The sequence below is a fragment of the Macrobrachium nipponense genome, chromosome 1 (genome assembly GCF_015104395.2).
Source record: "Macrobrachium nipponense isolate FS-2020 chromosome 1, ASM1510439v2, whole genome shotgun sequence".
Taxonomy (NCBI): domain Eukaryota; kingdom Metazoa; phylum Arthropoda; class Malacostraca; order Decapoda; family Palaemonidae; genus Macrobrachium; species Macrobrachium nipponense.
The window spans coordinates 153,598,260-153,611,103 of record NC_087200.1 but is presented as its reverse complement, the minus strand read 5'-3'; positions in this window follow the sequence as shown (position 1 = coordinate 153,611,103).

Here is a 12,844-nt window from a genome sequence, read left to right as displayed (position 1 = left end):
CTAGCCTTCAACAAAGGCTTTCGAGGAAGACTAAAATCAGCCTCTTCAAAGCGACCGACCTTCTGTCGATCTTTAGAGCTCGAACCACGAAGAGCGTCCTGACCGCGCTGCGCGTCAAGAGAGGTTACTCTTAGTCTCTCTCGAGGAGCGTCCTTACGTTTCACGCTCAAGCGTCCAGCTTTCGCTTTCAAAGCGTCCTTCTGAGCGCTCTCGAAAGCCTTCTCCACAGGCAAAGCGTCAAGCAAAACATCCCGACGATAGTCTTCCAAAGCGTCCTGCCGAGCGTCTTCAAAAGCGTCCTCCAAGGCGTCCTGTCGAGCGTCCTCAAAGGCGTCCTGACGTGCGGGCGGAGACAGAGACGAACGAGGAGACGGAGAAGGAGACTGCCTCGTCCTCTTGACAGGCAGTCTAGCGTCCTTCCTACGTTTAGGCTCAACTGCTGCTGGGCGAGTCTTCCGAGCCATTAAGGCCGACAATTGGTCTTGAAGCGACGCAAGAATACTCTTCGTAGGTGAAGAACCGAGAGGAGGTGAAGGGCTGCGCCTGCGAGAAGACGAGGAGCGGGGGACGCCTCCTTCCTTCTCAAAGGAACAGCAACCTGCCTCTCCGAGGCGCGAGAGAAGCGCTTCTCAGCGTCGTCCTCGGACGACGTCCTACCTCTCTTCTGAGGAGGAAACGCGTCATACGACGCAGGCGAAGACCGCAACGAGAGCGGAGAGAGAGGACGTTAAAGCGTCCTCCTAGGAAAAGTCCTTTTCAACGGACGCGAGTCACTCCGAGCGCTCCACCCCTTGCGCGGGGAGGGCGCCTCGGAGACGAAAAACAGTCCTTAAGGATGCGAGCCTGAGCACGCTCCTTGGCAGCCTGGGAAGTAGCAACAGGTCCTGCCGAAGGGACGCCAGATCGGTGGGGAGCCCCCGTAACCCTCTTGCGGCTTTCGACATGCCCACTCCCTGAGTTCTGGGAGTCCGACAGAGGTCTAGACCTAGAGGCATTATGGGGCCGATCTGACGCCCCCTCCACAACACTAGGGGCACGATCACACACTTTACTCGAGCCGTTTTCAAGGGCCAACACTTTGGACTCTAGAGTGCGTAATGACTCTTAGAATCAGAGAAAGGGCATTACCTTCTCCAGACACAGAACTAGGGCCCTCAGGCAACAACACAGGATTAGGTGAAGCAAATTCTACTGGTGTTAGAATAGGAGAAATGTTACTTCCCTTACCTTTCGTAGAACCGCTCTTGGAGGAAGCCCTCCTGATCCTATCGCGCTCCAACTTACGGCGATAGGATTCATACACCTTCCATTCATCCTCAGTCAAACTTTTGCATTCAATTGCAACGATCTAAACCAGCAAAACAAACATGCCCCCTACACCCCATACATACTGTGTGGGGGTCTACCGATGATTTCGGTAGCCTCACCTTGCAATCACTTCTCACACACACTCTGAAGCTCACTGAACTTGATCCCGACATCACGTTCATAGAAAAGCCAATCCAAAAACCAAAAACAGTCCACTATCGCGTATGCCAATCCAACAATCCAGAGTCAAAACCAAAAGTCAATCCAGATACTTATAACGAGTCAAAATCCAAAAATCCTGGGCGGAGGTCTGTAAACAGGTGTTTACCGACCGGCGACAGAAAAAAATAAAATATGAATAGAAAATGGGAATGGTTCCTGATATCCGCCTCCCAGCGGCGGGAATGGGTACTACCACCTGGCCGCCCACTGCGTGTGCCGCGAGTTTTGAAATTCTGTCGGACTTCGGAGAATACAGCTATATATATATCTGCCAAGTAAGTTTCATGAACAAAACAGTAATTAGTGAATACTGCTCTATGGAAAGATTGGCTAATTACAGAATTTAATGAGATTTATTGAAAAATGCGTTCCTAAGGAAAACCTGCAAATATAACTGATGCCACAATATACCAGGGGTCCACTATACAAAAATTACTTACATCATAGCTGAGACAGAAAAGAGAAATTAAGCTAATCAGTATTGTAACAGGAAAATGCAAAAACATTTACTGAGTACGCAAACCACACCAAGAAGAATTAGGTATGGGTTAAAAATTTACCACACGCAGTTCACTGTATGCAATTCAACACTGGCACTGCATACAGAAAAGAATGACCAGACCTTGGAAATTTCTGAAATTTACAGAAAAACACTTTAAACTTACTGCAATAGCACTAAAAATAGAAAAGGGAGTAGCATTCACAGTAATTTGCAAGGGAAAGATAATAAAACTCTCACTAAATATTGGGGATTAAGCTACAGTGAATAAAAGTGAACAGAAGTGAATAAAAGCAAGCCTGGTCGGTGACCAGCATCCACCTCATATACGCATGAGTTGCCAGATGCCACAGATATGACAAATTTTCTAAGACAATTTGTATTTTTCATAGCTACAAACCCGAGGTCTTAACAATAGAATAAATCTAGCACCTAGCTGGATCCGCTTAAAAACAGATGAAAGCAAGGAATCTTGTGATATCTGGCAACGCATGCATAGATCGGGTGAAGATTGGTCAAGGACCACTCACCTACGCCACCGCGTCAAGTCTTTCCTTACTCAGAATGTCTTAACACACAGAGGGGGCAGCTAGAGGCGGGCAGTATAATGTCAAGACCTCAGGTTTGTAGCTATGAAAAATAAAAATTGTCTTAGAAAATTTGTAATTTGTTCATATGCGAACAAACCTTCGGTCTTAACAATAGGATAGACTCATACTTGGAGGGAGGTACAAGACATCCTAAACCAGTTGGGGCCTACCCACCAGTCCAGCTTCCAGAAGAAATTACTTCTGGAGAGGGACTGAAGCCCTTTGAGAAGCTAGATAAATTGATATCTAACGACTCGGAACCTGAGTGACGTACAATGATATATGGGAGAACCATTGTATAGGGAACCAAAGAGAAACTTCGACTGTCCAATAGCAAACCAATACACCAGGGTTTGTACTACTCCCAACTCCTCCTCGCCAAGGAGTGGAGCATATGCTAGCGAATAGGGGGTTTGATATTTGTATATAAAGCGACCACACTATCTGTATGACTACCTTGCTCACCTGTATCAGACCAGTCCAACGAATGACATGTCTATTCCTTAACCTGCCCGAAGGAAGAAGAAAAGGTGCAAGAGAAAGGAGATCACTAACTCATTCTCTCATCCACACAATCATCTTAGGTAAGATACAAAAGTGCCCTGTTAAAGGCAACTACGAGTTACATAACCTGTTGGGCAGCCACCAAAGGATCCAGGGAAAATGCGTCCGCAGATCTGTGGGCAACATCCTTAAGATAGAAAGAGATGAGCGTGGACTGGCGTAACCGAGTACCAGCGCTCTGCACTCTAATGTACAGCCAAGTTCTTTTTGAAAGCCAGAGAGGGACCAATCCCCCTAATGTCATGCACTCTAGCCTGCACAGATGTGGTGGTGGAATCATTAAGAGTCAAGTATGCCTGTCTGATGGCTTCCCTTATCCAAAAAGAGATAAAGTCTGCGGCAACCTGGTCTTCTAAGGTGCCGAGTCTTTTTAAGATAGCAACGCAGGGCCCAGACAGGGCACAAGAAAAGCTCTTGAGCGTCACCACCCACAAAGTCATTCAGTGATGGAATGGAAAACGAAGTGAACCTGTCATCGTGCACAGAGGGATTTTGGGTCTTGGCCAAGAATTCCAGGACAAATTTGAAGGACACCGACCCCCAACCGCTGGTGTGCTTCACCTCATAGTTCAGACCGTGGAGCTCTCCTACCCTCTTGGAAGGAAAACTGTCTTGAGCGTCAAGTTCTTGTCAGATGAGCGATGCAAGGGCTCAGTGGACTCTTAGTGAAGCTCTTGAGAACCGAGGAAACATCCCACGTCAGAGGCTTGAGCTCTCTAGGAGAACTCGACCGCTCAAACCCCCTAACTAGCAAGGATAGTTCCCAGGAAGAGATGTCAATACCTCTAAGGCATAACATCAAACTCGGGGCCGCCCTGTAGCCTCTAAAGGCAGAAATGGACAAACGTTTCTTGTCTCTGAGGAAGGTTAAAAAGTCTGCTATTCGCTGAATAGAGGTTGCGAGTGGAGAAAAACCCAGTTTACGACACCAATCAAAGTAGCTTGCCCATTTGCCTTGGTAAACCGCGGAGGTTGACTTCCTGAGACAGCTAGACATATGCCCTGCTTTTCTCTGAGAAAAGCCTCTCCCTTGGATTAGATACTTGATAGCCTCCAACCATGATGAGACAGGGATTCTACTGACTGGTGGAACCTTTCCACATGGCTGACACAGATGTCACCAAGGGTGAATCTCCCTCGGAACCTCTGACAATGACGACAGCAGATCTGGGAACCATTCTGCCTGAGGCCACAGAGGGGCTACCAAAGTCATCCTGAGACCCTGTGGACTCATTAGCCTGTTCAGAACTTGAGGGATCAAACAAAACGGAGGGAAGGCATACACCTCCAGGTTGGCCAGGGATGTTGGAATGTGTCCTCTGCTAATGCTAAAGGATCTGGGACCACTGAACAGAATATCTCCAGCTTCCTGTTGAAGTGAGTTGCAAAAAGGTCCAGCATGGGTCTCCCCCAAACCTGGAAAGCTTGTCTGCTACCACTTGATAAAGGGACCATTCTGTGCCTAGGATCTGATCCCGACGACTGAGTTTGTCTGCGACCACATTCCATTTGCCTGGGATATACCTGGCTGAGAGCTCTACCGAATTGCCGACTGCCCACTGGTGAACCTCTACGGTCAAGGCGTGAAGACGGGAAACCAGGCCTCCCTGTTTGTTCACATAAGCTACCACCGTGGTATTGTCCAACATGAGAATGACAGAATGACCTTCTACCTTCTCCCGTAACTCCTTCAGACCCAGAAAGGCTGCCTTCAACTAAGACGTTTATATGTTGCTGCTTGTCCTCCAAACTCCAAACACCTGAAGCAATGAAACCACCTAAGTGAGCTCCCCAACCTGCGAGGGAGGCGTCTGAGAACAGAAGGAAGTCCGGTGGAAGAGAACGCAGAGGGACACTCTTCAAAAGATTCTGGTTGTCCAACCACCAACAAAGGTTTTCTCTCACTTCCAGAGACAGAGGAACCTTTAAGGGTATCGGCGGCCTGTAATTTTGGTGATATTGGCTCAAATTCGTGAAAATGAGTTATTGTCATATTTCCACAGTTCTGGGTCCCGGCCATTGCCATGCGTAAGATAATATTGATACGAAGCCTTTTAAATGGTTTAAAGGCCACACCCAAGTTGAGAATTATAGGTCTGGTGAGGGGTGGTTTTACTATTTCTATTTGCATTCATTCTTCAAGTATTTTATTTCTTTTCATTGCATTTTGTTTCGTATGCCATACAATATGTTTTCTTGATAGAGATGGCAACTCTTCCCATGACTGAGTAATGCGAGCCGGTTGTCCCGAGAGAGAATTTTTATATTTGTTTTATATAACTGTGTATTTGTTATTTTCAATAGATTGCAACACTTCCCTCGGACCTTTGGACATCAATTGTGTATTATATATATTACCAACATGCCGAAAAAGAAGTTTAGTAAGCGAAGGGAAGCAAGCTCTCGCAATATCAAAACTTACCTTGAAGCTAAAAGTATAGACAGAGCTAATGTTATGGCTTCTCATATGTTGCCACCAACCACGTGTGCTGAGGAGATGCCAAGTACTTCCTATTACGAAGCTTCGAGTGAAATCTATTATTCCCTTGTACAAATAGTATATCAAGATGATGATGATGATGATGATGATGGCACTGACGACTTTGTTTTGACGTTATCTGATGATGAGGAGGGGGAGGAGGAAGAGGATGAGCATTTTCAAGATGTAATTGCTGCCCCTGACGTAGCAGGTGATGTCTGTGTTTTATCAGGAGCCTTCAGATGAATGCAAAAGAAGCAAAGAACATCAAAGGGAGGATATGAAGGAGGGGCTCATTAGCTTCCTAAAAACCTGGCAGCACAAGAGTAGGATGGCATTCTATGATAACCCCCAAAAATAATATACGTAAACTATTTTTTTTAAGTGATAAATATATATATTTTTTTAGAGGGAATAATATCTCTTATAATTATAAAAGAGAGGGGAACAGGTGCCATGTAGGCTTTTCCAAGAAACTTTATATGCTTTTAAAAGCAAAATAAATGGTTAGCAAAACTTTAACTGCATTTTTTTTTTTTTTCTCAAAAAAACACTTTTTCTACATTCAAATTCCCAAAACTCCCTTATTTATGAAAGGATTTTAATAATCTAAAAAGCAATTTGAATAAAGATAGTGAGAGAACACATCAACAAATTTATTTTTCTTTTTTCTCAAAAAAAAAGTTTTTTTTTTTTACCAAGATTTAATATATAATTTTATGGTATCTTTTTTTTTATTTTTTTTTTTTTTTTTGCATTTTTAAAAATATATTTTTTAAATAGCATACATCACATATTGGGTTTTTGAGCTTGCCATTTTATTTGATAAGAATTAAACTTTCTGCTATTACTTTTTTTTTAATTGAACGATAAATAAAAGGTGTACTAAGTAATATTTAAAGAAAAATATTTGTTAAAAAAAAAAAAAAAAAAAGTTTTCATCCAATTCACCTGAAATCTTGTGTGCATCTTTGGTCAAACTAGAGGTAACACCTGTGGTAGTTTGAAAACCGTCATTCAAAATTAATCTCCGACCCCGCCAATACCCTTAACAGGGGGTGAGTCCCTTGCCGGAGACCAAAATTCTCCCAGTCTCCATTGCAGAGACCGAAGATGAAGACGCCCATGAGGGACCAGCTTCTCCAGGGAAGATAGCACTCCCAGAAGAACCTGCCACTGATGAGCTGATTGATGTGGTTCCGACAGGAAGTCGCGCGCCACCACCCGCAACTTCTCTAATCTCTGATCCGACGGGAAGACTTTTGTGATGTCGTATCAATGACCATGCCCAGGTAGAGAATCCTTTGACTGAGTACAAGGTTCGACTTTTTTTGGTTGACTACGATGCCCAGTTCCAGACAGAACCGAAGTAGACGATCCCTGTCCTGCAGCAGCTTTTCCCTGGAAACTGCCAAGACCAACCAATCATCGAGGTACCTCGGCAAACAGATTCCCTGAGCATGGGCCCAACTTGACATGAGAGAGAAGACCCTTGTGAACACTTGAGGGGCTGTTGTCAGCCCGAAGCATAGGACTTAACTCAAAGATCTTGTCCCCAAGAGAGAAGCGAAGGAACTTCCTGGACGTCAGATGAACAGGGATTTGGAAGTATGCGTCCCTCAAGTAATCGACAGCATGAAGTCGCCTTCCCTCACGGCTGCCAACACTGAACGCAGGGTCTCCATCTTGAACCGTGTTTTCCTGAAGAAGTGATTCAAGGTGGATAAGTCGATCACGGGTTTCCATCCTCCCGACTCCTTAGGCACCAAGAAGATGTGACTGTAAAACCCCGGAGATGGACACACTACTTCCTCTATTGCATCCTTGTCCAGCATCTTCTGCACTTCCTCCCAAAGAGCCTAGAACTTCAGAGAATCTGGAGGATATGCCTTCCTGAGCTGCTGCTTGTCCGACAGGGGAGGAGAGAAGCCAAATGGCAGTAGTTACCCCACTCGAAGGACATCTACCACCCACTTCTCCGCCCCATAAGTCTGCCACTTGGTCCAATGGCCTGCCAGGCAAACCCCCAACCGTATTGCAGGAGAGGGAGAGGCGCCTAACCTACCGACGGTCCCCTTTACCTCTACCCTTTGGGCCCCTTCTTGGCTTAAAGGAACAAGAGGGAAAGGAACGTTGATCCTCTGACCTAGGTTGAGTCAAATGGGAAGGCCCTGCCGAACTCGAATTCCTTGACGGCCTACCAGGCGACGATCTTCTTGACTGCTGCTGGACAGGGGGAGGAGGAGGAGGAGAAGCAAGACATCTCCGAGGACGAGACTCCAACTTAGACACGGCCTGGTACACCAGTCTGTCTTTGGTGTTAGCCTGGCGCCGTTCTATCGCATTCTCGAGCTCTGTCCGAGGAAACAAATATTGGGACTCTAACAGATCTCCTTTCCTCAATGCCAGCAAGGACTCCTTGTCAACTGATCTCTCCAGCCTAGACAAAGCCACGTCTCTTCTAATTAGAAGAAGGTTAGCCATATATGAAAGCGCCTTGCCTTCGGACTGCAACAGACTGGCAAGCAAGGATTCACTCACCAACAAATCTGGGGACCTGTCAAAAGCTATCTTGGCAATGGCCACAGACCAGAAGTCCAACCAAGAAACTGTCTGCAACATGGAGGCTGCCATAGATTCTAATGCTGAGGCATCTTGTGGAGACAAGGATGGAGCCACCAACCTCACCTGCTCCAAAGTCAATCCCGGCTTCAGGTGAATGACATCTGGGTTAAGATGGTGCGACATAAAAAATGCAGAGTTCGTAGCATAGTACTTCCTATGTCTCGTGAGAGGCGGGGGTAGTAGCTTGGCAAAGCCCCTAAAGTGAAGCGAACTGTCCTGGTTCGAAACAGAGGCGTTAACCTTATGCAAGACCAACTGGACGTGCCCCGACAAGGGAGGCTAAATTGATGATTTGGGATCCTGCGTAGCTCCCACCAGGGCTTCCAAGCAAGAAGGAGTGTAAGACGACCGAGCCCGAGTCCTACTTTCCAAATTGTTGAACCCACGAATGAGATCAACAACTTCCAAAAAGGAAGACAAAAACTCTTGCGCGTCTCCCTCCTGCTCCGGCAACCCAATATAACACTAGGAACATCACTACGTACTATTCCAACAGATGACTCATTAACATGTCCGTGAATGGTCAAGGGCATGGCAGACGTACGAACGTGAGTTGGAGAGAAATCCTGAACACTCGAGATCGAAGGAGAATCCCCCAGTCAAACTCTTGGAAGCACAGTGAGAGGGGCAGGAAAAACACTCCAGCTGCACCAACTCTGCGCTCACCACCTTTGACCTCTTGACAGGCGCCTTGAGATCCTTAAGGCGATGAATAGGCCTTGGGGAAGAAGGAGCACTTGCATCATGTGCACGGACAGGGGAGGTTGCAACACGCTCGTGATAGTGAACACGGACGGGGGAGGTTGCAACACGCCTGCAATTCGATGCAGAGGACAAAGCAGCCATTGCAGATTGCACAAGGGAAGATACATTAACACTCTCCGAAACACCAACACTCTCAAGAACACGTCCACGTTGTTCCTCCCTTGTAGGCGAAGAAAGAGCTAAGTCCTTAGCCTTCCAACACTTGATACGCCGACGTGGCGTAGAGGGGGAAGAGGGAGAGGAAGGCAGCACTGGTTTCTTATGTGATCTCTTCACAGGAGGCAGGGACGAAGCAACACGTTTCCTTCCAGTCCTCCCAATCGACAAGGTAGCCAACTTATCATCCAAAACAAAGTCCAACCTCTTAAGCACTGCCTGGCATATAATCTCAGACTGATCTGCAAGAGAAGGCTCCGATGACACGGAAGGGAAATGTAGTGAACTGGGCAGCAGAGATGACGTCACGGCTGAGAGAGGCAGTCTCTAGCGGAGCCATACAAGATGGCTGACCTCGGCTACCCACAAAGACGAGGCTGGGAGGAAGGGGGATGGCCTGGCCAGCCTGAGGAGGGGGGTAGTGAAGCCTCCATAAAGTGCGCTAGCAACCCTTCAAGGACGGGGGACCCCCTAGCCCGAGCATCTTCCAAATTGCCGCCATCTTGGACGCCTACGACTCTGGAATAAATGAGAATGATGAAAATGCCTCCCCCTTCCAGGGAATCAAATCAACTCCCGAAGAAGAAGGGGCAACATTACAAACATTAGCCTGGTGGCCCCCCGATACTTCCAGCGACAAATCAATGGAAGAAAAGGAAGGGGAGACAGGAACAACGCTTCTATGGGGGGTGAATACTGCAGGAGACGAAGCATCGGGAATAGGTGAAAAACCTTCCCATGAAGGAAGTCGAAACCCTCCGATGCTCTCTCTTGCTATAAAACGACTTCCACTGCTCTTTAGGCCATGCCCAGCATTTGGTGCAAATATTCGCTATAGTAAAAAAATTAGAACGGCACCTGCTACATGTAATGTGGGGATCGGTCGCCGCTGAAGCCAAAAAATGAGAACACGGAAAACCTGGAAATCCGGGGCACACACATTGATGAGGCTGAGAAGGAGCAGAAGAAGCCATAATATAAGCCAAACACACATACACATTAAACACGAGCAAAACGGGCAACGAACTGGGTAAAGGCCAAGAGATTAACCACGACTCTCGCCCAGGCCGTTAAAGAAAAGACTGACGTGGTGGCTTAGGTGAGTGGTCCTTGACCACTCTTCACCTGATCTACGCATGTTGCCAGATATCACAAGATTCCTTGCTTTCATCTGTTTTTTAACCAGATCCAGCTGGGCGCTAGAAATTATCCTATTGTTAAGACCGAAGGTTTGTTCACGTATGAACAATCTTTGTTTAACTCTTTTTAACCCGTTTCTATCTGATGCTAGAAAATTATGCTATTGTTGAGATTGAAGGTTTGTTAGCTTTGAAAAATACAAATTGATTACAAATTTGTCAAGTTATGTATGAATGGCTTGGCACAAAAACAGTGACAAGCACGGGTTTGGTTCTGTGAATCCAAACAACATTGCCCCAGTGAAATGTACAGAAGGATGAGCAGCATTGCCTTATGACCAGTTCATCTAAATCTCTTAAGCTGGTGAGTCTCGGTCAATTTTGCACAAAAGTCCATTCATGATTAATGAGTTTACAATGACATAAGAAAGACTTCTCCAGAGTTCTATAGGAAATGTAACAATACAGGGAGTCCTTGAGTTACAGTGTTTCGAGGTAAAATATTTTGAAGTTACGATGAAAATAAGTTATATTATTTTTGATGTTACAATGACAATACTGATGTAATAAATACTACATATTTTAAACCTTGTGCAATGGGCTCTAGCAGCAGCATATGACATGATACGTTACCTTGAGAAGCTGGGATGTGCAAATCTCTTTCCCGTGATTAACTGATTCCGTGATTGCTGATCCGCGACTAAGTGAGGCCCCTATATATATATATATATATATATATATATATATATATATATATATATATATATATATATATATATATATATACAGTGGTCCCCCCGTATTCGCGGGGGATGCGTACCAGACCCCCCCGCGAATAGTTAGAATCCGCGAATGTTTGGAACCCCTATAAAAATGCTAAAACAGCCTATTTTGTTAATTAAAACTTAAGAAAAACCACTAAAAATTTTCATACTTGGTTTTTTTAATAATTTTATCACAAAAAGTGCATTTTATGATGAAATTGATAACAAAAACCAGGAATTTGTGGATATTTCTCATAGAAAAATACCGCGAATGCGCGAATTTTCCGCGAATAATGCAGGGAAACATTCCAGAGAGAAATCCGCGAATGAGTGCCATCAATTGCTCATGAAATTTCCACCCCCCCCTCTCTCTCTCTCTCTTACTGAGATGAGAGATTTTTATGGTACATATATGCGTAATATGTTTATTAATATTTTCAAATAATAATAATAATAATAATAATAACGGTAATTACAAAAATCATATGTGAAAGTATTTTACAAATACGTACTACGATAATCTCTCTCTCTCTCTCTTAAAGCAATGTATATTTTTTGGATGATGATTTACTAATTTTCAAATATCAATATTAATGTAAACAGCAATAATATAAATTCATTAAAGAAAATACTAAAGTGAATTAGCAAGATTTTAGTTTATAAATAAAAAGAATTATGTAAGAATAAAAGAAAATGCATTTAACCCCGTGTCTTGTAACGTAGCCAGCTTGGTCGGCTGGGTTCCAACTGTCAAATCCAGTGTTGCCATCTACGGATCATTGAAATTCTCTCTCTTCTCCTCTTTTGCTGATATGAGATAATTTCTATGGTACATGTGTATGTTTATTAATATTTTTGCATAATAATAATAATAATAATAATAATAATAATAATATAACTAATCTCAAAATTCACATGTGATAGTATTTTAAAGAAGTACAATAATCTATCCATTTCACTCTTAAATAAGGTAACCCTCTCTCTCTCTCTCTCGCCACACGAGATACTAGCACGCGCTAGTGGTAACTCTCGCCCTCTGTTTGGGCTGGAAGTGTATGTATAAGTATATCTTTAAGGACATTACTACATTTTATGGTAAAATAATAATATACAGTACTAGTTTACAAATAATATTACGTTTAATGAGATTAAACAGTAACAATAACATTCTCTCTCTCTCTCACGTATGTTTATTTGTTTTGTAGTGTAAATAAATGATTTACCTTATAACTAAATTTCAAATATTAATAAGATTAATTAAAAATAGCCATTCCCAGTCTTTTTATCCACTTGGAAGAACATGGGTGGGGGAGTAAATGAGTTTGATATACGAATTGATGGAGGGGAGGAAGCTGAGTCTAGGAGTTATTCTCTCTCTCTCTCTCTCTCTCTCTCTCTCTCTCTCTCTCTCTCTCTCCATTATTATTCTCTCTGTCTCAGAAATAATTCATAATTTCACTCTTGAGGGTCAAATATATGATGTTGCCATTCATTGGTCTCTCTCTCTCTCTCTCTGTTATTTGCTTTAGGTATATATTTTTAATGGTAAAATGTTTAAGATGACTTTAAAATGATATTAATATATAACCTCAAAGATTAATGTAGTAATAGGTTAGTAATTTTAGGGATATTTGAAGTAGGATGTTATTAAAGGTATACATTTGGCATCTGAACTTTCAAGATAGGCAGTTATAAGCATTTTTAGTGGTGGTTTTAACTATTCGCGGGTTTCA